A 27,992-nucleotide genomic window follows, 5' to 3' on the forward strand; every position below is an offset into this window, starting at 1 on the left:
GTATTTGACAAAATATACCAGGCATTTGTCTTCATTTTTCTTCCATAAACAAACTTACATGGAAATTAACAGCTATGACTTTACTAACTCTACATCCATGGCTTTCCAGCTAGTGTTAGATAATACTAGAAAGAACTTTACAAATTGAAAACAAGTTATCAGTCCTAAGAAGATATAGAGAATAAGCTAAAAATTCACAGTGACTTATAGCCAGAAGAATAACAAAAATGTATTAATATATACCAGATACTGGATCCACTGGGTTAATTCTGAGAAGTTGATTCAATTATTTACAAATTTGGTAAGTTAACCTCGCAACAGTATAGTAACACCAGTTACAGCAGTTGAAATTGGACCCCTAGCAACCCGATATCACTTTTTTATGCAGCATTATGGGGCTACAACAAATTGCTGCAAGTTTGGAGCTACCATAAGTGTGGCTTATAGTCAGTTACTCACAGGAAATGTGGTGTATGAGCTCTTTGAATCAACCCCAAATTGTTTGCATGTAATTTTCAAGAAAACTATATGTAACTCAACATTCCTCTGGGGCATCAGAAGAAAATAAAAACAGTGAAGAATTTTGGTCAGGAGTGTTATTCTTCACTTGATATACTGCAGCAAATTTTGGTTCCAAAATCTTATCTGGAGAATGCGGGCTTCGATGCTGCTACATCTCGCATGCTAAGCGAGCGCTCTACCATTTGAGCTACCATAAGTGTGGCTTATAGTCAGTTACTCACAGGAAATGTGGTGTATCAGCTCTTTGAATCAACCCCATATTGTTTGCATGTAATTTTCAAGAAAACTATATGTAACTCAGCATTCCTCTTGGGCATCAGAAGAAAATAAAAACAGTGAAGAATTTTGGCCAGGAATGTTATTCTTCACTTGATATACTGCAGCAAATTTTGGTTCCAAAATCTTATCTGGAGAATGCGGGCATCGATGCTGCTACCTCTCACATGCTAAGCGAGTGCTCTACCATTTGAGCTAATTCCCCTTTAATGTTGAAACCATTTACACCACTTACACCAAGAGGACTGGATTACATTTAGAGATAACATCTCAAAAACATCCATTAGGCTCAAGTTTAGTGAAATCCCACTATCGTTGGTATTTAGTACCTTAATGATTTCAAAAAATGTTAGCTTCTTTATCACCATTGTGTTGGAGACTTTGTGGGGCTGAGGAAACTGTCCCACATCTGGAGGCACTCTCCCAACTTATTTCCATTGTGGACAGACATACATTGTCTTGCTTTCCTTTTCATCGGAATTGTAATGCCCAACTACCTGTCATATTCCCTTTTATCTCATTATATTTCTGATATTCCTAAGTATACCCACAAATTTATAACACATATTTTGAGTGCTACCAAATGCCATATAGCTTTATATTGAAAAAACTCAGTTACACCATTCTCTATCTTTATTATAAATACAATTTGGCACATCTATCATTGTGAATACATCACCAGAATTTTTCATAACACTGCAAATAAGTTCTCATATACTTGGATCCTTGGACTAACTGAAATCCCCCTATTTCAACCCTTTTATAACTGGATTGATTCACCCCCATCATGACTAAGATATTTTTACACACTGACAAAATTCTCAATTCACAGGGTATAATCCTGTTATTTCTTACTTTGCACAAGTTCGTGTTATAGTGTCCATTTGTAAGAAATGATCCAAGTTAGAAACTTTTAAGCAGTTTAAGTTCAATTCTGCTGGTTCATCTTCCCTTACTGATAATATCCAGTAGAAAGCATTTTTACGTGTCCCTGTGGCGCAGTTGGTTAGCGCGTTCGGCTGTTAACTGAAAGGTTGGTGGTTCAAGCCCACCCAGGGACGTGTTTGGTATTTGTTATTCTGTGACAGGAGGATTCTGTTTTTGACAAAATTTACCAGGCATTTGTCTTCATTTTACCTCAATACACAAACTTACATGGAAATTAACAGCTATGACTTTACTAACTCTACATCCATGGCTTTCCAGCTAGTGTTAGATAATACTAGAAAGAACTTTACAAATTGAAAACAAGTGATCAGTCCTAAGAAGATATAGAGAATAAGCTAAAAATTCACAGTGACTTTTAGCCAGAAGAATAACAAAAATGTATTAATATATACCAGATACTGGGATCCTCTGGGTAAATTCTGAGAAGTTGATTCAATTATTTTCAAATGGGGTAAGTTATCCTTGCAACAGTATAGTAACACCAGTTACAGCAGTTGAAATTGGACCCCTAGCAACCCGATATCACTTTTTTATGCAGCATTATGGGGCTACAACAAATTGCTGCAAGTTTGGAGCTACCATAAGTGTGGCTTATAGTCAGTTACTCACAGGAAATGTGGTGTATCAGCTCTTTGAATCAACCCCAAATTGTTTGCATGTAATTTTCAAGAAAACTATATGTAACTCAGCATTCCTCTGGGGCATCGGAAGAAAATAAAAACAGTGAAGAATTTTGGTCAGGAATGTTATTCTTCACTTGATATAGTGCAGCAAATTTTGGTTCCAAAACCTTATCTGGAGAATGGGGGCATCGATCCCGCAACCTCTCGCATGCAAAGCGTGCGCTCTACCATTTGAGCTAATTCCCCTTTGATGTTAGAGCTATTTACACCACTTACACCATGAGGACTGGATTTCATTTAGAGATAACATCTCAAAAACATCCATTAGCCTCAAGTTTAGTGAAATCCCATTATCGTTGGTATTTAGTACCTTAATGATTTCATAAAATGTTTCCTTCTTTATCACCATTGTGTTGGAGACTTTGTGGGGCTGAGGAAACTGTCCCACATCTGGTGGCACTGTCCCAACTTACTTCCATTGTGGACAGACATACATTGTCTTGCTTTCCTTCTCTTTGGAATTGTAATGCCCAACTCCCAGTCATATTCCCTTTTATCTCATTATATTTCTGATATTCCTAAGTATACCCACAAATTTATAACACATATTTTGAGTGCTACCAAATGCCATATAGCTTTATATTGAAAAAACTCAGTTACACCATTCTCTATCTTTATTATAAATACAATTTGGCACATCTATCATTGTGAATACATCACCAGAATTTTTCATAACACTGCAAATAAGTTCTCATATACTTGGATCCTTGGACTAACTGAAATCCCCCTATTTCAACCCTTTTATAACTGGATTGATTTGCCCCAAACATGACTAAGATATTTTCACACCCTGACAAAATTCTCAATTCACAGGGTATAATCATGTTATTTCTTACTTTGCACAAGTTCATATTATAGTGTCCATTTGTAAGAAATGATCCAAGTCAGAAACTTTTAAGCAGTTTAAGTTCAATTCTGCTGGTTCATCTTCCCTTACTGATAATATCCATTAGAATGCATTTTCACGTGTCTCTGTGGCGCAATTGGTTAGCGTGTTCGGCTGTTAACTGAAAGGTTGGTGGTTCAAGCCCACCCAGGGATGAGTTTGGTGTTTGTTATTCTGTGACAGGAGGATTCTGTATTTGACAAAATTTAGCTGGCTTTTGTCTTCATTTTACCTCAATACACAAACTTGCATGGAAATTAACAGCTATGACTTTACTAACTCTACATCCATGGCTTTCCAGCTAGTGTTAGATAATACTAGAAAGAACTTTACAAATCAAAAACAAGTGATCAGTCTTAAGAAGATATAGAGAATAAGCTGAAAATTCACAGTGACTTATAGCCAGAAGAATAACAAAAATGTATTAATATATACCAGATACTGGATCCACTGGGTTAATTCTGAGAAGTTGATTCAATTATTTACAAATTTGGTAAGTTAACCTTGCAACAGTATAGTAACACCAGTTACAGCAGTTGAAATTGGACCCCTAGCAACCCGATATCACTTTTTTATGCAGCATTATGGGGCTACAACAAATTGCTGCAAGTTTGGAGCTACCATAAGTGTGGCTTATAGTCAGTTACTCACAGGAAATGTGGTGTATGAGCTCTTTGGATCAACCCCAAATTGTTTGCATGTAATTTTCAAGAAAACTATATGTAACTCAACATTCCTCTGGGGCATCAGAAGAAAATAAAAACAGTGAAGAATTTTGGTCAGGAATGTTATTCTTCACTTGATATACTGCAGCAAATTTTGGTTCCAAAATCTTATCTGGAGAATGCGGGCTTCGATGCCGCTACATCTCGCATGCTAAGAGAGCGCTCTACCATTTGAGCTACCATAAGTGTGGCTTATAGTCAGTTACTCACAGGAAATGTGGTGTATCAGCTCTTTGAATCAACCCCATATTGTTTGCATGTAATTTTCAAGAAAACTATATGTAACTCAGCATTCCTCTTGGACATCAGAAGAAAATAAAAACAGTGAAGAATTTTGGCCAGGAATGTTATTCTTCACTTGATATACTGCAGCAAATTTTGGTTCCAAAATCTTATCTGGAGAATGCGGGCATCGATGCTGCTACCTCTCACATGCTAAGCGAGTGCTCTACCATTTGAGCTAATTCCCCTTTAATGTTGAAACCATTTACACCACTTACACCAAGAGGACTGGATTACATTTAGAGATAACATCTCAAAAACATCCATTAGGCTCAAGTTTAGTGAAATCCCACTATCGTTGGTATTTAGTACCTTAATGATTTCAAAAAATGTTAGCTTCTTTATCACCATTGTGTTGGAGACTTTGTGGGGCTGAGGAAACTGTCCCACATCTGGAGGCACTCTCCCAACTTATTTCCATTGTGGACAGACATACATTGTCTTGCTTTCCTTTTCATCGGAATTGTAATGCCCAACTCCCTGTCATATTCCCTTTTATCTCATTATATTTCTGATATTCCTAAGTATACCCACAAATTTATAACACATATTTTGAGTGCTACCAAATGCCATATAGCTTTATATTGAAAAAACTCAGTTACACCATTCTCTATCTTTATTATAAATACAATTTGGCACATCTATCATTGTGAATACATCACCAGAATTTTTCATAACACTGCAAATAAGTTCTCATATACTTGGATCCTTGGACTAACTGAAATCCCCCTATTTCAACCCTTTTATAACTGGATTGATTCACCCCCATCATGACTAAGATATTTTTACACACTGACAAAATTCTCAATTCACAGGGTATAATCCTGTTATTTCTTACTTTGCACAAGTTCGTGTTATAGTGTCCATTTGTAAGAAATGATCCAAGTTAGAAACTTTTAAGCAGTTTAAGTTCAATTCTGCTGGTTCATCTTCCCTTACTGATAATATCCAGTAGAAAGCATTTTTACGTGTCCCTGTGGCGCAGTTGGTTAGCGCGTTCGGCTGTTAACTGAAAGGTTGGTGGTTCAAGCCCACCCAGGGACGTGTTTGGTATTTGTTATTCTGTGACAGGAGGATTCTGTTTTTGACAAAATTTACCAGGCATTTGTCTTCATTTTACCTCAATACACAAACTTACATGGAAATTAACAGCTATGACTTTACTAACTCTACATCCATGGCTTTCCAGCTAGTGTTAGATAATACTAGAAAGAACTTTACAAATTGAAAACAAGTGATCAGTCCTAAGAAGATATAGAGAATAAGCTAAAAATTCACAGTGACTTTTAGCCAGAAGAATAACAAAAATGTATTAATATATACCAGATACTGGGATCCTCTGGGTAAATTCTGAGAAGTTGATTCAATTATTTTCAAATGGGGTAAGTTATCCTTGCAACAGTATAGTAACACCAGTTACAGCAGTTGAAATTGGACCCCTAGCAACCCGATATCACTTTTTTATGCAGCATTATGGGGCTACAACAAATTGCTGCAAGTTTGGAGCTACCATAAGTGTGGCTTATAGTCAGTTACTCACAGGAAATGTGGTGTATCAGCTCTTTGAATCAACCCCAAATTGTTTGCATGTAATTTTCAAGAAAACTATATGTAACTCAGCATTCCTCTGGGGCATCGGAAGAAAATAAAAACAGTGAAGAATTTTGGTCAGGAATGTTATTCTTCACTTGATATAGTGCAGCAAATTTTGGTTCCAAAACCTTATCTGGAGAATGGGGGCATCGATCCCGCAACCTCTCGCATGCAAAGCGTGCGCTCTACCATTTGAGCTAATTCCCCTTTGATGTTAGAGCCATTTACACCACTTACACCATGAGGACTGGATTTCATTTAGAGATAACATCTCAAAAACATCCATTAGCCTCAAGTTTAGTGAAATCCCATTATCGTTGGTATTTAGTACCTTAATGATTTCATAAAATGTTTCCTTCTTTATCACCATTGTGTTGGAGACTTTGTGGGGCTGAGGAAACTGTCCCACATCTGGTGGCACTGTCCCAACTTACTTCCATTGTGGACAGACATACATTGTCTTGCTTTCCTTCTCTTTGGAATTGTAATGCCCAACTCCCAGTCATATTCCCTTTTATCTCATTATATTTCTGATATTCCTAAGTATACCCACAAATTTATAACACATATTTTGAGTGCTACCAAATGCCATATAGCTTTATATTGAAAAAACTCAGTTACACCATTCTCTATCTTTATTATAAATACAATTTGGCACATCTATCATTGTGAATACATCACCAGAATTTTTCATAACACTGCAAATAAGTTCTCATATACTTGGATCCTTGGACTAACTGAAATCCCCCTATTTCAACCCTTTTATAACTGGATTGATTTGCCCCAAACATGACTAAGATATTTTCACACCCTGACAAAATTCTCAATTCACAGGGTATAATCATGTTATTTCTTACTTTGCACAAGTTCATATTATAGTGTCCATTTGTAAGAAATGATCCAAGTCAGAAACTTTTAAGCAGTTTAAGTTCAATTCTGCTGGTTCATCTTCCCTTACTGATAATATCCATTAGAATGCATTTTCACGTGTCTCTGTGGCGCAATTGGTTAGCGTGTTCGGCTGTTAACTGAAAGGTTGGTGGTTCAAGCCCACCCAGGGATGAGTTTGGTGTTTGTTATTCTGTGACAGGAGGATTCTGTATTTGACAAAATTTAGCTGGCTTTTGTCTTCATTTTACCTCAATACACAAACTTGCATGGAAATTAACAGCTATGACTTTACTAACTCTACATCCATGGCTTTCCAGCTAGTGTTAGATAATACTAGAAAGAACTTTACAAATCAAAAACAAGTGATCAGTCTTAAGAAGATATAGAGAATAAGCTGAAAATTCACAGTGACTTATAGCCAGAAGAATAACAAAAATGTATTAATATATACCAGATACTGGATCCACTGGGTTAATTCTGAGAAGTTGATTCAATTATTTACAAATTTGGTAAGTTAACCTTGCAACAGTATAGTAACACCAGTTACAGCAGTTGAAATTGGACCCCTAGCAACCCGATATCACTTTTTTATGCAGCATTATGGGGCTACAACAAATTGCTGCAAGTTTGGAGCTACCATAAGTGTGGCTTATAGTCAGTTACTCACAGGAAATGTGGTGTATGAGCTCTTTGGATCAACCCCAAATTGTTTGCATGTAATTTTCAAGAAAACTATATGTAACTCAACATTCCTCTGGGGCATCAGAAGAAAATAAAAACAGTGAAGAATTTTGGTCAGGAATGTTATTCTTCACTTGATATACTGCAGCAAATTTTGGTTCCAAAATCTTATCTGGAGAATGCGGGCTTCGATGCCGCTACATCTCGCATGCTAAGAGAGCGCTCTACCATTTGAGCTACCATAAGTGTGGCTTATAGTCAGTTACTCACAGGAAATGTGGTGTATCAGCTCTTTGAATCAACCCCAAATTGTTTGCATGTAATTTTCAAGACAACTATATGTAACTCAGCATTCCTCTGGGGCATCAGAAGAAAATAAAAACAGTGAAGAATTTTGGTCAGGAATGTTATTCTTCACTTGATATACTGCAGCAAATTTTGATTCCAAAATCTTATCTGGACAATGCGGGCATCGATCCCACTACCTCTCGCATGCTAAGCAAGCACTCTACCATTTGAGCTAATTCCCCTTTGATGTTAAAGCCATTTACACCACTTACACCTGGAGGACTGGATTACATTTAGAGATAACATCTCAAAAACATCCATTAGCCTCAAGTTTAGTGAAATCCCATTATCGTTGGTATTTAGTACCTTAATGATTTCATAAAATGTTTCCTTCTTTATCACCATTGTGTTGGAGACTTTGTGGGGCTGAGGAAACTGTCCCACATCTGGTGGCACTGTCCCAACTTACTTCCATTGTGGACAGACATACATTGTCTTGCTTTCCTTCTCATAGGTATTGTAATGCCCAACTCCCTTTCATATTCCCTTTTATCTCATTATCTTTCTGATATTCCTAAGTATACCCACAAATTTATAACACATATTTTGAGTACTACCACATGCCATATAGCTTTATATTGAAAAAACTCAGTTCCACCATTCTCTATCTTTATTATAAATACATTTTGGCACTTTTATCATTGTGAATACATTACCAGAATTTTTCATAACACTGCAAATAAGTTCTCATATACTTGGATCCTTGGACTAACTGAAATCCCCCTATTTCAACCCTTTTATAACTGGATTGATTCGCTCCCATCATGACTAAGATATTTTCACACCCTGACAAAATTCTCAATTCACAGGTTATAATCCTGTTATTTCTTACTTTGCACAAGTTTATATTATAGTGTCCATTTGTAAGAAATGATCCAAGTTAGAAACTTTTAAGCAGTTTAAGTTCAATTCTGCTGGTTCATCCTCCGTTCCTGATAATATCCATTAGGAAGCATTTTCATGTGTCTCTGTGGCGCAATTGGTTAGCGTGTTCGGCTGTTAACTGAAAGGTTGGTGGTTCAAGCCCACCCAGGGACGTGTTTGGTATTTGTTATTCTGTGACAGGAGGATTCTGTTTTTGACAAAATTTACCAGGCATTTGTCTTCATTTTACCTCAATACACAAACTTACATGGAAATTAACAGCTATGACTTTACTAACTCTACATCCATGGCTTTCCAGCTAGTGTTAGATAATACTAGAAAGAACTTTACAAATTGAAAACAAGTGATCAGTCCTAAGAAGATATAGAGAATAAGCTAAAAATTCACAGTGACTTTTAGCCAGAAGAATAACAAAAATGTATTAATATATACCAGATACTGGGATCCTCTGGGTAAATTCTGAGAAGTTGATTCAATTATTTTCAAATGGGGTAAGTTATCCTTGCAACAGTATAGTAACACCAGTTACAGCAGTTGAAATTGGACCCCTAGCAACCCGATATCACTTTTTTATGCAGCATTATGGGGCTACAACAAATTGCTGCAAGTTTGGAGCTACCATAAGTGTGGCTTATAGTCAGTTACTCACAGGAAATGTGGTGTATCAGCTCTTTGAATCAACCCCAAATTGTTTGCATGTAATTTTCAAGAAAACTATATGTAACTCAGCATTCCTCTGGGGCATCGGAAGAAAATAAAAACAGTGAAGAATTTTGGTCAGGAATGTTATTCTTCACTTGATATAGTGCAGCAAATTTTGGTTCCAAAACCTTATCTGGAGAATGCGGGCATCGATCCCACAACCTCTCGCATGCAAAGCGAGCGCTCTACCATTTGAGCTAATTCCCCTTTGATGTTAGAGCCATTTACACCACTTACACCATGAGGACTGGATTTCATTTAGAGATAACATCTCAAAAACATCCATTAGCCTCAAGTTTAGTGAAATCCCATTATCGTTGGTATTTAGTACCTTAATGATTTCATAAAATGTTTCCTTCTTTATCACCATTGTGTTGGAGACTTTGTGGGGCTGAGGAAACTGTCCCACATCTGGTGGCACTGTCCCAACTTACTTCCATTGTGGACAGACATACATTGTCTTGCTTTCCTTCTCTTTGGAATTGTAATGCCCAACTCCCATTCATATTCCCTTTTATCTCATTATATTTCTGATATTCCTAAGTATACCCACAAATTTATAACACATATTTTGAGTGCTACCAAATGCCATATAGCTTTATATTGAAAAAACTCAGTTACACCATTCTCTATCTTTATTATAAATACAATTTGGCACATCTATCATTGTGAATACATCACCAGAATTTTTCATAACACTGCAAATAAGTTCTCATATACTTGGATCCTTGGACTAACTGAAATCCCCCTATTTCAACCCTTTTATAACTGGATTGATTTGCCCCAAACATGACTAAGATATTTTCACACCCTGACAAAATTCTCAATTCACAGGGTATAATCATGTTATTTCTTACTTTGCACAAGTTCATATTATAGTGTCCATTTGTAAGAAATGATCCAAGTCAGAAACTTTTAAGCAGTTTAAGTTCAATTCTGCTGGTTCATCTTCCCTTACTGATAATATCCATTAGAATGCATTTTCACGTGTCTCTGTGGCGCAATTGGTTAGCGTGTTCGGCTGTTAACTGAAAGGTTGGTGGTTCAAGCCCACCCAGGGACGAGTTTGGTGTTTGTTATTCTGTGACAGGAGGATTCTGTATTTGACAAAATTTAGCTGGCTTTTGTCTTCATTTTACCTCAATACACAAACTTGCATGGAAATTAACAGCTATGACTTTACTAACTCTACATCCATGGCTTTCCAGCTAGTGTTAGATAATACTAGAAAGAACTTTACAAATCAAAAACAAGTGATCAGTCTTAAGAAGATATAGAGAATAAGCTGAAAATTCACAGTGACTTATAGCCAGAAGAATAACAAAAATGTATTAATATATACCAGATACTGGATCCACTGGGTTAATTCTGAGAAGTTGATTCAATTATTTACAAATTTGGTAAGTTAACCTTGCAACAGTATAGTAACACCAGTTACAGCAGTTGAAATTGGACCCCTAGCAACCCGATATCACTTTTTTATGCAGCATTATGGGGCTACAACAAATTGCTGCAAGTTTGGAGCTACCATAAGTGTGGCTTATAGTCAGTTACTCACAGGAAATGTGGTGTATGAGCTCTTTGGATCAACCCCAAATTGTTTGCATGTAATTTTCAAGAAAACTATATGTAACTCAACATTCCTCTGGGGCATCAGAAGAAAATAAAAACAGTGAAGAATTTTGGTCAGGAATGTTATTCTTCACTTGATATACTGCAGCAAATTTTGGTTCCAAAATCTTATCTGGAGAATGCGGGCTTCGATGCCGCTACATCTCGCATGCTAAGAGAGCGCTCTACCATTTGAGCTACCATAAGTGTGGCTTATAGTCAGTTACTCACAGGAAATGTGGTGTATCAGCTCTTTGAATCAACCCCAAATTGTTTGCATGTAATTTTCAAGACAACTATATGTAACTCAGCATTCCTCTGGGGCATCAGAAGAAAATAAAAACAGTGAAGAATTTTGGTCAGGAATGTTATTCTTCACTTGATATACTGCAGCAAATTTTGATTCCAAAATCTTATCTGGACAATGCGGGCATCGATCCCACTACCTCTCGCATGCTAAGCAAGCACTCTACCATTTGAGCTAATTCCCCTTTGATGTTAAAGCCATTTACACCACTTACACCTGGAGGACTGGATTACATTTAGAGATAACATCTCAAAAACATCCATTAGCCTCAAGTTTAGTGAAATCCCATTATCGTTGGTATTTAGTACCTTAATGATTTCATAAAATGTTTCCTTCTTTATCACCATTGTGTTGGAGACTTTGTGGGGCTGAGGAAACTGTCCCACATCTGGTGGCACTGTCCCAACTTACTTCCATTGTGGACAGACATACATTGTCTTGCTTTCCTTCTCATAGGAATTGTAATGCCCAACTCCCTGTCATATTCCCTTTTATCTCATTATATTTCTGATATTCCTAAGTATACCCACAAATTTATAACACATATTTTGAGTACTACCACATGCCATATAGCTTTATATTGAAAAAACTCAGTTCCACCATTCTCTATCTTTATTATAAATACGTTTTGGCACTTTTAACATTGTGAATACATTACCAGAATTTTTCATAACACTGCAAATAAGTTCTCATATACTTGGATCCTTGGACTAACTGAAATCCCCCTATTTCAACCCTTTTATAACTGGATTGATTCGCTCCCATCATGACTAAGATATTTTCACACCCTGACAAAATTCTCAATTCACAGGTTATAATCCTGTTATTTCTTACTTTGCACAAGTTTATATTATAGTGTCCATTTGTAAGAAATGATCCAAGTTAGAAACTTTTAAGCAGTTTAAGTTCAATTCTGCTGGTTCATCTTCCGTTCCTGATAATATCCATTAGGAAGCATTTTCATGTGTCTCTGTGGCGCAATTGGTTAGCGTGTTCGGCTGTTAACTGAAAGGTTGGTGGTTCAAGCCCACCCAGGGACGTGTTTGGTATTTGTTATTCTGTGACAGGAGGATTCTGTTTTTGACAAAATTTACCAGGCATTTGTCTTCATTTTACCTCAATACACAAACTTACATGGAAATTAACAGCTATGACTTTACTAACTCTACATCCATGGCTTTCCAGCTAGTGTTAGATAATACTAGAAAGAACTTTACAAATTGAAAACAAGTGATCAGTCCTAAGAAGATATAGAGAATAAGCTAAAAATTCACAGTGACTTTTAGCCAGAAGAATAACAAAAATGTATTAATATATACCAGATACTGGGATCCTCTGGGTAAATTCTGAGAAGTTGATTCAATTATTTTCAAATGGGGTAAGTTATCCTTGCAACAGTATAGTAACACCAGTTACAGCAGTTGAAATTGGACCCCTAGCAACCCGATATCACTTTTTTATGCAGCATTATGGGGCTACAACAAATTGCTGCAAGTTTGGAGCTACCATAAGTGTGGCTTATAGTCAGTTACTCACAGGAAATGTGGTGTATCAGCTCTTTGAATCAACCCCAAATTGTTTGCATGTAATTTTCAAGAAAACTATATGTAACTCAGCATTCCTCTGGGGCATCGGAAGAAAATAAAAACAGTGAAGAATTTTGGTCAGGAATGTTATTCTTCACTTGATATAGTGCAGCAAATTTTGGTTCCAAAACCTTATCTGGAGAATGCGGGCATCGATCCCACAACCTCTCGCATGCAAAGCGAGCGCTCTACCATTTGAGCTAATTCCCCTTTGATGTTAGAGCCATTTACACCACTTACACCATGAGGACTGGATTTCATTTAGAGATAACATCTCAAAAACATCCATTAGCCTCAAGTTTAGTGAAATCCCATTATCGTTGGTATTTAGTACCTTAATGATTTCATAAAATGTTTCCTTCTTTATCACCATTGTGTTGGAGACTTTGTGGGGCTGAGGAAACTGTCCCACATCTGGTGGCACTGTCCCAACTTACTTCCATTGTGGACAGACATACATTGTCTTGCTTTCCTTCTCTTTGGAATTGTAATGCCCAACTCCCAGTCATATTCCCTTTTATCTCATTATATTTCTGATATTCCTAAGTATACCCACAAATTTTGTAACACATATTTTGAGTGCTACCAAATGCCATATAGCTTTATATTGAAAAAACTCAGTTACACCATTCTCTATCTTTATTATAAATACAATTTGGCACATCTATCATTGTGAATACATCACCAGAATTTTTCATAACACTGCAAATAAGTTCTCATATACTTGGATCCTTGGACTAACTGAAATCCCCCTATTTCAACCCTTTTATAACTGGATTGATTTGCCCCAAACATGACTAAGATATTTTCACACCCTGACAAAATTCTCAATTCACAGGGTATAATCATGTTATTTCTTACTTTGCACAAGTTCATATTATAGTGTCCATTTGTAAGAAATGATCCAAGTCAGAAACTTTTAAGCAGTTTAAGTTCAATTCTGCTGGTTCATCTTCCCTTACTGATAATATCCATTAGAATGCATTTTCACGTGTCTCTGTGGCGCAATTGGTTAGCGTGTTCGGCTGTTAACTGAAAGGTTGGTGGTTCAAGCCCACCCAGGGATGAGTTTGGTGTTTGTTATTCTGTGACAGGAGGATTCTGTATTTGACAAAATTTAGCTGGCTTTTGTCTTCATTTTACCTCAATACACAAACTTGCATGGAAATTAACAGCTATGACTTTACTAATGGAGCGTACACACGGTCAGATTTGTCAGACTTGTCAGATTTGTCAGATGAACGACTGAACGATTAAACGATTTGAACGATTTGACCAAAGTTTTGAACGATTTGAACGATTGAACGATTTTTGACTGCATTAAAATGAATGGAATCGTCCAAGTCTGACTGCAAACCCATCAGATGTCAGATATCGTTATCTGACAAACGGGAACGCGCATCGTTGATCGTCCATCGTTCAGGCATGTCAGATATGAACGATTTTCCTTCAGATATGAACGACTGAACGATTTTTAAATCGTTATCGTCCATATCTGAAGAAAAAATCTGATCGTGTGTATGCACCATAACTCTACATCCATGGCTTTCCAGCTAGTGTTAGATAATACTAGAAAGAACTTTACAAATCAAAAACAAGTGATCAGTCTTAAGAAGATATAGAGAATAAGCTGAAAATTCACAGTGACTTATAGCAAGAAGAATAACAAAAATGTATTAATATATACCAGATACTGGGATCCACTGGGTTAATTCTGAGAAGTTGATTCAATTATTTACAAATGGGGTAAGTTAACCTTGCAAAAGTATAGTAACACCAGTTACAGCATTTGAAATTGGACCCCTAGCAACCCGATATCACTTTTTTATGGAGCATTATGGGGCTACAACAAATTGCTGCAAGTTTGGAGCTACCATAAGTGTGGCTTATAGTCAGTTACTCACAGGAAATGTGGTGTATCAGCTCTTTGAATCAACCCCAAATTGTTTGCATGTAATTTTCAAGAAAACTATATGTAACTCAGCATTCCTCTGGGGAATCAGAAGAAAATAAAAACAGTGAAGAATTTTGGTTTGGAATGTTATTCTTCACTTGATATACTGCAGCAAATTTTCGTTCCAAAATCTTATCTGGAGAATGCAGGCATCGATCCCGCTAACTCTCGCATGCTATGAGAAGCACTCTACCATTTGAGCTACCATAAGTGTGGCTTATAGTCAGTTACTCACAGGAAATGTGGTGTATCAGCTCTTTGAATCAACCCCAAATTGTTTGCATGTAATTTTCAAGACAATTATATATGTAACTCAGCATTCCTCTGGGGCATCAGAAGAAAATAAAAACAGTGAAGAATTTTGGTCAGGAATGTTATTCTTCACTTGATATACTGCAGCAAATTTTGATTCCAAAATCTTATCTGGACAATGCGGGCATCGATCCCGCTACCTCTCTCATGCTAAGCAAGCACTCTACCATTTGAGATAATTCCCCTTTGATGTTAAAGCCATTTACACCACTTACACCTGGAGGACTGGATTACATTTAGAGATAACATCTCAAAAACATCCATTAGCCTCAAGTTTAGTGAAATCCCATTATCGTTGGTATTTAGTACCTTAATGATTTCATAAAATGTTTCCTTCTTTATCACCATTGTGTTGGAGACTTTGTGGGGCTGAGGAAACTGTCCCACATCTGGTGGCACTGTCTTAACTTACTTCCATTGTGGACAGACATACATTGTCTTGCTTTCCTTCTCTTTGGAATTGTAATGACCAACTCCCAGTCATATTCCCTTTTATCTCATTATATTTCTGATATTCCTAAGTATACCCACAAATTTATAACACATATTTTGAGTGCTACCAAATGCCATATAGCTTTATATTGAAAAAACTCAGTTACACCATTCTCTATCTTTATTATAAATACAATTTGGCACATCTATCATTGTGAATACATCACCAGAATTTTTCATAACACTGCAAATAAGTTCTCATATACTTGGATCCTTGGACTAACTGAAATCCCCCTATTTCAACCCTTTTATAACTGGATTGATTCGCCCTCATTATGACTAAGATATTTTCACACCCTGACAAAATTCTCATTTCACAGGGTATAATCCTGTTATTTCTTACTTTGCAAAAGTTCATATTATAGTGTCCATTTGTAAGAAATGATCCAAGTTAGAAACTTTTAAGCAGTTTAAGTTAAATTCTGCTGGTTCATCTTCCCTTACTGATAATATCCATTAGAAAGCATTTTCACGTGTCTCTGTGGCGCAATTGGTTTGCGCATTCGGCTGTTAACTGAAAGGTTGGTGGTTCAAGCCCTCTCAGGGACGTGTTTGGTATTTGTTATACTGTGACAGGAGGATTCTGTATTTGACAAAATTTACCAGGCATTTGTCTTCATTTTACCTCAATACACAAACTTACATGGAAATTAACAGCTATGACTTTACTAACTCTACATCCATGGCTTTCCAGCTAGTGTTAGATAACACTAGAAAGAACTTTACAAATTGAAAACAAGTGATCAGTTCTAAGAAGATATAGAGAATAAGCTAAAAATTCACAGTGACTTATAGCCAGAAGAATAACAAAAATGTATTAATATATACCAAATACTGGGATCCACTGGGTTAATTCTGAGAAGTTGATTCAATTATTTACAAATGGGGTAAGTTAACCTTGCAACAGTATAGTAACACCAGTTACAGCAGTTGAAATTGGACCCCTAGCAACCCGATATCACTTTTTTATGCAGCATTATGGGGCTACAACAAATTGCTGCAAGTTTGGAGCTACCATAAGTGTGGTTTATAGTCAGTTACTCACAGGAAAAGTGGTGTATCAGCTCTTTGAATCAACCCCAAATTGTTTCCATGTAATTTTCAAGAAAACTATATGTAACTCAACATTCCTCTGGGGCATCAGAAGAAAATAAAAACAGTGAAGAATTTTGGTCAGGAATGTTATTCTTCACTTGATATACTGCAGCAAATTTTGGTTCCAAAATCTTATCTGGAGAATGTGGGCTTCGATGCTGCTACATCTCGCATGCTAAGCGAGCGCTCTACCATTTGAGCTACCATAAGTGTGGCTTATAGTCAGTTACTCACAGGAAATGTGGTGTATCAGCTCTTTGAATCAACCCCAAATTGTTTGCATGTAATTTTCAAGACAACTATATGTAACTCAGCATTCCTCTGGGGCATCAGAAGAAAATAAAAACAGTGAAGAATTTTGGTCAGGAATGTTATTCTTCACTTGATATACTGCAGCAAATTTTGGTTCCAAAATCTTATCTGGAGAATGTGGGCTTCGATGCCACTACATCTCACATGCTAAGCGAGCGCTCTACCATTTGAGCTACCATAAGTGTGGCTTATAGTCAGTTACTCACAGGAAATGTGGTGTATCAGCTCTTTGAATCAACCCCAAATTGTTTGCATGTAATTTTCAAGACAACTATATGTAACTCAGCATTCCTCTGGGGCATCAGAAGAAAATAAAAACAGTGTAGAATTTTGGTCAGGAATGTTATTCTTCACTTAATATACTGCAGCAAATTTTGGTTCCAAAATCTTATCTGGAGAATGCGGGAATCGATGTCGCTACCTCTCGCATGCTAAGCGAGCGCTCTACCATTTCAGCTAATTCCCCTTTGATGTTAAAACCATATACACCACTTACACCAAGAGGACTGGATTACATTTAGAGATAACATCTCAAAAACATCCATTAGCCTCAAGTTTAGTGAAATCCCATTATCGTTGGTATTTAGTACCTTAATGATTTCATAAAATGTTTATTTCTTTATCACCATTGTGTTGGAGACTTTGTGGGGCTGAGGAAACTGTCCCACATCTGGTGGCACTGTCCCAACTTATTTCCATTGTGGACAGACATACTTGCTTTCCTTCTCATAGGAATTGTAATGCCCAACTCCCTGTCATATTCCCTTTTATCTCATTATATTTCTGATATTCCTAAGTATACCTACAAATTTATAACACATATTTTGAGTGCTACCAAATGCCATATAGCTTTATATTGAAAAAACTCAGTTACACCATTCTCTATCTTTATTATAAATACAATTTGGCACATCTATCATTGTGAATACATCACCAGAATTTTTCATAACACTGCAAATAAGTTCTCATATACTTGGATCCTTGGACTAACTGAAATCCCCCTATTTCAACCCTTTTATAACTGGATTGATTCGCCCCCATCATGACTAAGATATTTTCACACCCTGACAAAATTCTCAATTCACAGATTATAATCCTGTTATTTCTTACTTTGCACAAGTTTATATTATAGTGTCCATTTGTAAGAAATGATCCAAGTTAGAAACTTTTAAGCAGTTTAAGTTCAATTCTGCTGGTTCATCTTCCCTTACTGATAATATCCATTAGGAAGCATTTTCATGTGTCTCTGTGGCGCAATTGGTTAGCGTGTTCGGCTGTTAACTGAAAGGTTGGTGGTTCAAGCCCACCCAGGGACGTGTTTGGTATTTGTTATTCTGTGACAGGAGGATTCTGTATTTGACAAAATATACCAGGCATTTGTCTTCATTTTTCCTCCATAAACAAACTTACATGGAAATTAACAGCTATGACTTTACTAACTCTACATCCATGGCTTTCCAGCTAGTGTTAGATAATACTAGAAAGAACTTTACAAATTGAAAACAAGTTATCAGTCCTAAGAAGATATAGAGAATAAGCTAAAAATTCACAGTGACTTATAGCCAGAAGAATAACAAAAATGTATTAATATATACCAGATACTGGATCCACTGGGTTAATTCTGAGAAGTTGATTCAATTATTTACAAATTTGGTAAGTTAACCTTGCAACAGTATAGTAACACCAGTTACAGCAGTTGAAATTGGACCCCTAGCAATCCGATATCACTTTTTTATGCAGCATTATGGGGCTACAACAAATTGCTGCAAGTTTGGAGCTACCATAAGTGTGGCTTATAGTCAGTTACTCACAGGAAATGTGGTGTATGAGCTCTTTGAATCAACCCCAAATTGTTTGCATGTAATTTTCAAGAAAACTATATGTAACTCAACATTCCTCTGGGGCATCAGAAGAAAATAAAAACAGTGAAGAATTTTGGTCAGGAATGTTATTCTTCACTTGATATACTGCAGCAAATTTTGGTTCCAAAATCTTATCTTGAGAATGCGGGCTTCGATGCCGCTACATCTCGCATGCTAAGCGAGCGCTCTACCATTTGAGCTACCATAAGTGTGGCTTATAGTCAGTTACTCACAGGAAATGTGGTGTATCAGCTCTTTGAATCAACCCCAAATTGTTTGCATGTAATTTTCAAGACAACTATATGTAACTCAGCATTCCTCTGGGGCATCAGAAGAAAATAAAAACAGTGAAGAATTTTGGTCAGGAATGTTATTCTTCACTTGATATACTGCAGCAAATTTTGATTCCAAAATCTTATCTGGATCGATCCCGCTACCTCTCGCATGCTAAGCAAGCACTCTACCATTTGAGCTAATTCCCCTTTGATGTTAAAGCCATTTACACCACTTACACCTGGAGGACTGGATTACATTTAGAGATAACATCTCAAAAACATCCATTAGCCTCAAGTTTAGTGAAATCCCATTATCGTTGGTATTTAGTACCTTAATGATTTCATAAAATGTTTCCTTCTTTATCACCATTGTGTTGGAGACTTTGTGGGGCTGAGGAAACTGTCCCACATCTGGTGGCACTGTCCCAACTTACTTCCATTGTGGACAGACATACATTGTCTTGCTTTCCTTCTCATAGGAATTGTAATGCCCAACTCCCTGTCATATTCCCTTTTATCTCATTATATTTCTGATATTCCTAAGTATACCCACAAATTTATAACACATATTTTGAGTACTACCAAATGCCATATAGCTTTATATTGAAAAAACTCAGTTCCACCATTCTCTATCTTTATTATAAATACAATTTGAAACTTTTATCATTGTGAATACATTACCATAATTTTTCATAACACTGCAAATAAGTTCTCATATACTTGGATCCTTGGACTAACTGAAATCCCCCTATTTCAACCCTTTTATAACTGGATTGATTCGCTCCCATCATGACTAAGATATTTTCACACACTGACAAAATTCTCAATTCACAGGGTATAATCCTGTTATTTCTTACTTTGCACAAGTTCATATTATAGTGTCCATTTGTAAGAAATGATCCAAGTTAGAAACTTTTAAGCAGTTTAAGTTCAGTTCTGCTGGTTCATCTTCCCTTACTGATAATATCCATTAGAAAGCACTTTTGTGAGTCTCTGCAGGGCAATTGGTTAGCGTGTTTTTGGCTGCTAACTGAAAGGTTGTTGGTTCAAACCCACCCAGGGACATTTTTGGTGTTTGTTATTCTGTGGCAGGAGGATTCTGTATTTGACAAAATTTACCAGGCATTTGTCTTCATTTTACCTCAATACACAAACTTACATGGAAATTAACAGCTATGACTTTACTAACTCTACATCCATGGCTTTCCAGCTAGTGTTAGATAATACTAGAAAGAACTTTACAAATTGAAAACAAGTGATCAGTCCTAAGAAGATATAGAGAATAAGTTAAAAATTCACAGTGACTTATAGCCAGAAGAATAACAAAAATGTATTAATATATACCAGATACTGGGATCCACTGGGTTAATTCTGAGAAGTTGATTCAATTATTTACAAATGGGTTAAGTTAACCTTGCAACAGTTTAGTAACACCAGTTACAGCAGTTGAAAATGGACCCCTAGCAAACCGATATCACTTTTTTATGCAGCATTATGGGGCTACAACAAATTGCTGCAAGTTTGGAGCTACCATAAGTGTGGCTTTTAGTCAGTTACTCACAGGAAATGTGGTGTATCAGCTCTTTGAATCAACCCCAAATTGTTTGCATGTAATTTTCAAGAAAACTATATGTAACTCAGCATTCCTCAGGGGCATCAGAATAAAATAAAAACAGTGAAGAATTTTGGTCAGGAATGTTATTCTTCACTTGATATAGTGCAGCAAATTTTGGTTCCAAAATCTTATCTGGAGAATGCGGGCATCGATCCTGCTACCTCTCGCATGCAAAGCAAGTGCTCTACCATTTGAGCTAATTCCCCATTGATGTTAGAGCCATTTACACCACATACACCAAGAGGACTGGATTTCATTTAGAGATAACATCTCAAAAACATCCATTAGCCTCAAGTTTAGTGAAATCCCATTATCGTTGGTATTTAGTACCTTAATGATTTCATAAAATGTTTCCTTCTTTATCACCATTGTGTTGGAGACTTTGTGGGGCTGAGGAAACTGTCCCACATCTGGTGGCACTGTCCCAACTTACTTCCATTGTGGACAGACATACATTGTCTTGCTTTCCTTCTCATAGGAATTGTAATGCCCAACTCCCAGTCATATTCCCTTTTATCTCATTATATTTCTGATATTCCTAAGTATACCCACAAATTTATAACACATATTTTGAGTGCTACCAAATGCCATATAGCTTTATATTGAAAAAACTCAGTTCCACCATTCACTATCTTTATTATAAATACAATTTGGCACATCTATCATTGTGAATACATCACCAGAATTTTTCATAACACTGCAAATAAGTTCTCATATACTTGGATCCTTGGACTAACTGAAATCCCCCTATTTCAACCCTTTTATAACTGGATTGATTCGCCCCAAACATGACTAAGATGTTTTCACACCCTGACAAAATTCTCAATTCACAGGGTATAATCCTGTTATTTCTTACTTTGCACAAGTTCATATTATAGTGTCCATTTGTAAGAAATGATCCAAGTTAGAAACTTTTAAGCAGTTTAAGTTCAGTTCTGCTGGTTCATCTTCCCTTACTGATAATATCCATTAGAAAGCACTTTCGTGAGTCTCTGCGGGGCAATTGGTTAGCGTGTTTTTGGCTGCTAACTGAAAGGTTGTTGGTTCAAACCCACCCAGGGACGTTTTTGGTGTTTGTTATTCTGTGGCAGGAGGATTCTGTATTTGACAAAATTTACCAGGCATTTGTCTTCATTTTACCTCAATACACAAACTTACATGGAAATTAACAGCTATGACTTTACTAACTCTACATCCATGGCTTTCCAGCTAGTGTTAGATAATACTAGAAAGAACTTTACAAATTGAAAACAAGTGATCAGTCCTAAGAAGATATAGAGAATAAGCTAAAAATTCACAGTGACTTATAGCCAGAAGAATAACAAAAATGTATTAATATATACCAGATACTGGGATCCACTGGGTTAATTCTGAGAAGTTGATTCAATTATTTACAAATGGGTTAAGTTAACCTTGCAACAGTTTAGTAACACCAGTTACAGCAGTTGAAAATGGACCCCTAGCAAACCGATATCACTTTTTTATGCAGCATTATGGGGCTACAACAAATTGCTGCAAGTTTGGAGCTACCATAAGTGTGGCTTTTAGTCAGTTACTCACAGGAAATGTGGTGTATCAGCTCTTTGAATCAACCCCAAATTGTTTGCATGTAATTTTCAAGAAAACTATATGTAACTCAGCATTCCTCAGGGGCATCAGAAGAAAATAAAAACAGTGAAGAATTTTGGTCAGGAATGTTATTCTTCACTTGATATAGTGCAGCAAATTTTGGTTCCAAAATCTTATCTGGAGAATGCGGGCATCGATCCTGCTACATCTCGCATGCAAAGCAAGCGCTCTACCATTTGAGCTAATTCCCCATTGATGTTAGAGCCATTTACACCACATACACCAAGAGGACTGGATTTCATTTAGAGATAACATCTCAAAAACATCCATTAGCCTCAAGTTTAGTGAAATCCCATTATCGTTGGTATTTAGTACCTTAATGATTTCATAAAATGTTTCCTTCTTTATCACCATTGTGTTGGAGACTTTGTGGGGCTGAGGAAACTGTCCCATATCTGGTGGCACTGTCCCAACTTACTTCCATTGTGGACAGACATACATTGTCTTGCTTTCCTTCTCATAGGAATTGTAATGCCCAACTCCCACTCATATTCCCTTTTATCTCATTATATTTCTGATATTCCTAAGTATACCCACAAATTTATAACACATATTTTGAGTGCTACCAAATGCCATATAGCTTTATATTGAAAAAACTCAGTTCCACCATTCACTATCTTTATTATAAATACAATTTGGCACATCTATCATTGTGAATACATCACCAGAATTTTTCATAACACTGCAAATAAGTTCTCATATACTTGGATCCTTGGACTAACTGAAATCCCCCTATTTCAACCCTTTTATAACTGGATTGATTCGCCCCAAACATGACTAAGATATTTTCACACCCTGACAAAATTCTCAATTCACAGGGTATAATCCTGTTATTTCTTACTTTGCACAAGTTTATATTATAGTGTCCATTTGAAAGAAATGATCCAAGTCAGAAACTTTTAAGCAGTTTAAGTTCAATTCTGCTGGTTCATCTTCTCTTACTGATAATATCCATTAGAATGCATTTTCATGTGTGTCTGTGGCGCAATTGTTTAGCGTGTTCAGCTGTTAACTGAAAGGTTGGTGGTTCAAGCCCACCCAGGGACTTGTTTGGTGTTTGTTATTCGGTGACAGGAGGTTTCTGTATTTGACAAAATTTATCAGGCTTTTGTCTTCATTTTACCTCAATACACAATCTTGCATGGAAATTAACAGCTATGACTTTACTAACTCTACATCCATGGCTTTCCAGCTAGTGTTAGATAATACTAGAAAGAACTTTACAAATCAAAAACAAGTGATCAGTCTTAAGAAGATATAGAGAATAAGCTAAAAATTCACAGTGACTTATAGCCAGAAGAATAACAAAAATGTATTAATATATACCAGATACTGGATCCACTGGGTTAATTCTGAGAAGTTGATTCAATTATTTACAAATTTGGAAAGTTAACCTTGCAACAGTATAGTAACACCAGTTACAGCAGTTGAAATTGGACCCCTAGCAACCCGATATCACTTTTTTATGCAGCATTATGGGGCTACAACAAATTGCTGCAAGTTTGGAGCTACCATAAGTGTGGCTTATAGTCAGTTACTCACAGGAAATGTGGTGTATGAGCTCTTTGAATCAACCCCAAATTGTTTGCATGTAATTTTCAAGAAAACTATATGTAACTCAACATTCCTCTGGGGCATCAGAAGAAAATAAAAACAGTGAAGAATTTTGGTCAGGAATGTTATTCTTCACTTGATATACTGCAGCAAATTTTGGTTCCAAAATCTTATCTGGAGAATGCGGGCTTCGATGCCGCTACATCTCGCATGCTAAGCGAGCGCTCTACCATTTGAGCTACCATAAGTGTGGCTTATAGTCAGTTACTCACAGGAAATGTGGTGTATCAGCTCTTTGAATCAACCCCAAATTGTTTGCATGTAATTTTCAAGACAACTATATGTAACTCAGCATTCCTCAGGGGCATCAGAAGAAAATAAAAACAGTGAAGAATTTTGGTCAGGAATGTTATTCTTCACTTGATATACTGCAGCAAATTTTGATTCCAAAATCTTATCTGGCATCGATCCCGCTACCTCTCGCATGCTAAGCAAGCACTCTACCATTTGAGCTAATTCCCCTTTGATGTTAAAGCCATTTACACCACTTACACCTGGAGGACTGGATTACATTTAGAGATAACATCTCAAAAACATCCATTAGCCTCAAGTTTAGTGAAATCCCATTATCGTTGGTATTTAGTACCTTAATGATTTCATAAAATGTTTCCTTCTTTATCACCATTGTGTTGGAGACTTTGTGGGGCTGAGGAAACTGTCCCACATCTGGTGGCACTGTCCCAACTTACTTCCATTGTGGACAGACATACATTGTCTTGCTTTCCTTCTCATAGGAATTGTAATGCCCAACTCCCTGTCATATTCCCTTTTATCTCATTATATTTCTGATATTCCTAAGTATACCCACAAATTTATAACACATATTTTGAGTACTACCACATGCCATATAGCTTTATATTGAAAAAACTCAGTTCCACCATTCTCTATCTTTATTATAAATACAATTTGGCACTTATATCATTGTGAATACATTACCAGAATTTTTCATAACACTGCAAATAAGTTCTCATATACTTGGATCCTTGGACTAACTGAAATCCCCCTATTTCAACCCTTTTATAACTGGATTGATTCGCTCCCATCATGACTAAGATATTTTCACACACTGACAAAATTCTCAATTCACAGGGTATAATCCTGTTATTTCTTACTTTGCACAAGTTCATATTATAGTGTCCATTTGTAAGAAATGATCCAAGTTAGAAACTTTTAAGCAGTTTAAGTTCAGTTCTGCTGGTTCATCTTCCCTTACTGATAATATCCATTAGAAAGCACTTTCATGAGTCTCTGCGGGGCAATTGGTTAGCGTGTTTTTGGCTGCTAACTGAAAGGTTGTTGGTTCAAACCCACCCAGGGACGTTTTTGGTGTTTGTTATTCTGTGGCAGGAGGATTCTGTATTTGACAAAATTTACCAGGCATTTGTCTTCATTTTACCTCAATACACAAACTTACATGGAAATTAACAGCTATGACTTTACTAACTCTACATCCATGGCTTTCCAGCTAGTGTTAGATAATACTAGAAAGAACTTTACAAATTGAAAACAAGTGATCAGTCCTAAGAAGATATAGAGAATAAGCTAAAAATTCACAGTGACTTATAGCCAGAAGAATAACAAAAATGTATTAATATATACCAGATACTGGGATCCACTGGGTTAATTCTGAGAAGTTGATTCAATTATTTACAAATGGGTTAAGTTAACCTTGCAACAGTTTAGTAACACCAGTTACAGCAGTTGAAAATGGACCCCTAGCAACCCGATATCACTTTTTTATGCAGCATTATGGGGCTACAACAAATTGCTGGAAGTTTGGAGCTACCATAAGTGTGGCTTTTAGTCAGTTACTCACAGGAAATGTGGTGTATCAGCTCTTTGAATCAACCCCAAATTGTTTGCATGTAATTTTCAAGAAAACTATATGTAACTCAGCATTCCTCTGGGGCATCGGAAGAAAATAAAAACAGTGAAGAATTTTGGTCAGGAATGTTATTCTTCACTTGATATAGTGCAGCAAATTTTGGTTCCAAAATCTTATCTGGAGAATGCGGGCATCGATCCCGCTACCTCTCGCATGCAAAGCAAGCGCTCTACCATTTGAGCTAATTCCCCATTGATGTTAGAGCCATTTACACCACATACACCAAGAGGACTGGATTTCATTTAGAGATAACATCTCAAAAACATCCATTAGCCTCAAGTTTAGTGAAATCCCATTATCGTTGGTATTTAGTACCTTAATGATTTCATAAAATGTTTCCTTCTTTATCACCATTGTGTTGGAGACTTTGTGGGGCTGAGGAAACTGTCCCACATCTGGTGGCACTGTCCCAACTTACATCCATTGTGGACAGACATACATTGTCTTGCTTTCCTTCTCATAGGAATTGTAATGCCCAACTCCCAGTCATATTCCCTTTTATCTCATTATATTTCTGATATTCCTAAGTATACCCACAAATTTATAACACATATTTTGAGTGCTACCAAATGCCATATAGCTTTATATTGAAAAAACTCAGTTCCACCATTCACTATCTTTATTATAAATACAATTTGGCACATCTATCATTGTGAATACATCACCAGAATTTTTCATAACACTGCAAATAAGTTCTCATATACTTGGATCCTTGGACTAACTGAAATCCCCCTATTTCAACCCTTTTATAACTGGATTGATTCGCCCCAAACATGACTAAGATATTTTCACACCCTGACAAAATTCTCAATTCACAGGGTATAATCCTGTTATTTCTTACTTTGCACAAGTTTATATTATAGTGTCCATTTGAAAGAAATGATCCAAGTCAGAAACTTTTAAGCAGTTTAAGTTCAATTCTGCTGGTTCATCTTCTCTTACTGATAATATCCATTAGAATGCATTTTCATGTGTGTCTGTGGCGCAATTGTTTAGCGTGTTCAGCTGTTAACTGAAAGGTTGGTGGTTCAAGCCCACCCAGGGACTTGTTTGGTGTTTGTTATTCGGTGACAGGAGGTTTCTGTATTTGACAAAATTTATCAGGCTTTTGTCTTCATTTTACCTCAATACACAATCTTGCATGGAAATTAACAGCTATGACTTTACTAACTCTACATCCATGGCTTTCCAGCTAGTGTTAGATAATACTAGAAAGAACTTTACAAATCAAAAACAAGTGATCAGTCTTAAGAAGATATAGAGAATAAGCTAAAAATTCACAGTGACTTATAGCCAGAAGAATAACAAAAATGTATTAATATATACCAGATACTGGATCCACTGGGTTAATTCTGAGAAGTTGATTCAATTATTTACAAATTTGGAAAGTTAACCTTGCAACAGTATAGTAACACCAGTTACAGCAGTTGAAATTGGACCCCTAGCAACCCGATATCACTTTTTTATGCAGCATTATGGGGCTACAACAAATTGCTGCAAGTTTGGAGCTACCATAAGTGTGGCTTATAGTCAGTTACTCACAGGAAATGTGGTGTATGAGCTCTTTGAATCAACCCCAAATTGTTTGCATGTAATTTTCAAGAAAACTATATGTAACTCAACATTCCTCTGGGGCATCAGAAGAAAATAAAAACAGTGAAGAATTTTGGTCAGGAATGTTATTCTTCACTTGATATACTGCAGCAAATTTTGGTCCCAAAATCTTATCTGGAGAATGCGGGCTTCGATGCCGCTACATCTCGCATGCTAAGCGAGCGCTCTACCATTTGAGCTACCATAAGTGTGGCTTATAGTCAGTTACTCACAGGAAATGTGGTGTATCAGCTCTTTGAATCAACCCCAAATTGTTTGCATGTAATTTTCAAGACAACTATATGTAACTCAGCATTCCTCAGGGGCATCAGAAGAAAATAAAAACAGTGAAGAATTTTGGTCAGGAATGTTATTCTTCACTTGATATACTGCAGCAAATTTTGATTCCAAAATCTTATCTGGCATCG

The 27,992-nt window shown here is 36.5% G+C and overlaps 8 non-coding genes across 8 annotated transcripts; 6 read left to right on the forward strand and 2 right to left on the reverse strand.

The window, feature by feature from the left end:
• Positions 1–1,785: 1,785 nt before the first annotated feature.
• TRNAN-GUU (transfer RNA asparagine (anticodon GUU)) lies at positions 1,786–1,859 on the forward strand. The gene has a single exon. It is a non-coding gene; the product is annotated as a tRNA-Asn (tRNA).
• A 3,433-nt stretch (positions 1,860–5,292) lies between these two features.
• TRNAN-GUU (transfer RNA asparagine (anticodon GUU)) lies at positions 5,293–5,366 on the forward strand. Its single transcript has one exon. It is a non-coding gene; the product is annotated as a tRNA-Asn (tRNA).
• A 3,433-nt stretch (positions 5,367–8,799) lies between these two features.
• Positions 8,800–8,873, forward strand: TRNAN-GUU (transfer RNA asparagine (anticodon GUU)). The gene has a single exon. It is a non-coding gene; the product is annotated as a tRNA-Asn (tRNA).
• A 683-nt stretch (positions 8,874–9,556) lies between these two features.
• On the reverse strand, positions 9,557–9,629 carry TRNAA-UGC (transfer RNA alanine (anticodon UGC)). The gene has a single exon. It is a non-coding gene; the product is annotated as a tRNA-Ala (tRNA).
• Positions 9,630–10,411: 782 nt separating this feature from the next.
• On the forward strand, positions 10,412–10,485 carry TRNAN-GUU (transfer RNA asparagine (anticodon GUU)). Its single transcript has one exon. It is a non-coding gene; the product is annotated as a tRNA-Asn (tRNA).
• A 1,821-nt stretch (positions 10,486–12,306) lies between these two features.
• Positions 12,307–12,380, forward strand: TRNAN-GUU (transfer RNA asparagine (anticodon GUU)). Its single transcript has one exon. It is a non-coding gene; the product is annotated as a tRNA-Asn (tRNA).
• Positions 12,381–13,063: 683 nt separating this feature from the next.
• Positions 13,064–13,136, reverse strand: TRNAA-UGC (transfer RNA alanine (anticodon UGC)). Its single transcript has one exon. It is a non-coding gene; the product is annotated as a tRNA-Ala (tRNA).
• Positions 13,137–18,333: 5,197 nt separating this feature from the next.
• On the forward strand, positions 18,334–18,407 carry TRNAN-GUU (transfer RNA asparagine (anticodon GUU)). Its single transcript has one exon. It is a non-coding gene; the product is annotated as a tRNA-Asn (tRNA).
• The last annotated feature ends 9,585 nt before the right edge of the window (positions 18,408–27,992 follow it).

This window comes from Taudactylus pleione, unplaced genomic scaffold, assembly GCF_031769625.1.
Source record: "Taudactylus pleione unplaced genomic scaffold, aTauple2 ptg000174l, whole genome shotgun sequence".
Lineage (NCBI taxonomy): Eukaryota > Metazoa > Chordata > Amphibia > Anura > Myobatrachidae > Taudactylus > Taudactylus pleione.